A 1,771-nucleotide genomic window follows, 5' to 3' on the forward strand; every position below is an offset into this window, starting at 1 on the left:
ATTTTGAAATAAAACAAAAAAATAAAATAGTTATCAAATGGGCCTAATTTTTAACATATCTATCCCAAAGGGATGCATGGGCTCTAGTGGCAATGCTGCTTCAACTGTGTGATAGACCATGTGAAGTAAACATGACAATAATAGCAGGTTCTAAAGCACAAAAATATGTGGATAAATTTCATATGCTGAGGTCGGATAAATTTCATATATTGAGGTGCGGAAAACATATACACATGGGAAACTAAAAATGATAGATCCACTGTAAGGGCATTTGGTCTAGTGGTATAATTTTTCTTTTACAAATTAGGTGGAATGAACAAACAAAAATAATGAGTTTAAAATTACCAAACAAAATATCAATTTTTAAATGGAATGGAGACATAAGACTATTCTAAAAAACAAAAGGACAAAAGAAAAATTAAGTACATTTTCAACTAATGCATTTGGTTGAGAGATATTATGGCCAATATAAGGAAAATATAGCATTAACTAATTTTCATGGACACATATGGATCCTTAGCATACTCAAATGACTGTTATTATTGGTATCAAACCAATAACAATTCATATCAGCTAAATCTTCCAATTGATAATTAGGCCAGAGAAAGAACTTGAATTTATTTTTATATCTATCAACATGTTTGCTACTTTTATCTAAAACTTGATCACGAGTTTTTCTTATTTGCATTGTAAAATTATGTATTTCTATGGATATTATTTCTATTTCTAGAATTGAAACAAAAACATGTGGATAAATTTCAAATATTGAGGCGCATAAAAGATAGATCCACTATAAGGCATTTGGTCTAGTGGTATGATTCTCGCTTAGGGTGCGAGAGGTCCTGAGTTCAATTCTCAGAATGCCTATATGTTTACTTCTAAAAAGACGAGCCTTAGAGAAAGCAAATGTCATTTACTTGTAGAATGCCTATATGTTCACTTCTAACCTTAGAGAAAGCAAATGTCATTTACTTGTGTACTCCACGATATATGTCTCAACCTAGTGTATCGATATATGTCTCAAAAGGAATTATCGCAAAACCCTATGTAAATAATTTAACAAAGAAAATAAATGAATTAATGATAATTCATCCCATAAACCACTTAATATGTAATCCATAATACGGGCATTTGGTCTATTGGTATGATTCTTGCTTTGGGTGCAAGAGGTCTGGAGTTCGATTCTCGGAATGTAGTTTAGTTATCAATAGGGTCTAACCCAAAGTAATGCACAACTTCAACTTATATAAATTTTATATATTAAGGCACGGAAAATATATATACTAGCAACTAAGAATTATACTTCTACTGCAAAGGCATTTGGTCTAAGTGGTATGATTATCATTTTGGGTGTGAGAGGTCTCAAGTTCGATTCTCAAAATGCCCCCAACAATATTATATCAAAATGAATTATGCAAGATAATATGATTTAAAATGTGGTTTTTAAACATTGAACTAAGAAGATGAGAATAGAGAATGAAACATATTCTTGGGAGAATAAAAAAGACCATTACACAAATTGTTCTTGTATTCTTTCTAGGAACTTTTCAGTCAAATAGATCAGATCGTCTGTTGTCACTTACAGAAATTGTTCTTGTATTCTTTCTGGGAACTTTTCAGTCAAATAGATCATCTGTTGTCACAATTCTAATTGTTCTTGTTTTCTTTCTAGGAACTTTTCAGTCAAATAGGTCATCTGTTGTCACAATCCTAATTCTTCTTGAATTCTTTTTAGGAACTTTTCAGTCAAATAGGTCATCTGTTGTCACAA

General features: G+C 31.0%; 1 non-coding gene across 1 annotated transcript; it reads left to right on the forward strand.

Moving 5' to 3' along the window:
• Positions 1-795: 795 nt before the first annotated feature.
• TRNAP-AGG lies at positions 796-867 on the forward strand. The gene has a single exon. It is a non-coding gene; the product is annotated as a tRNA-Pro (tRNA).
• Positions 868-1,771: the final 904 nt, after the last annotated feature.

Source organism: Cucurbita moschata, unplaced genomic scaffold (genome assembly GCF_002738365.1).
Source record: "Cucurbita moschata cultivar Rifu unplaced genomic scaffold, Cmos_1.0 Cmo_Scf00405, whole genome shotgun sequence".
In the NCBI taxonomy this organism is placed as follows: Eukaryota; Viridiplantae; Streptophyta; class Magnoliopsida; order Cucurbitales; family Cucurbitaceae; genus Cucurbita; species Cucurbita moschata.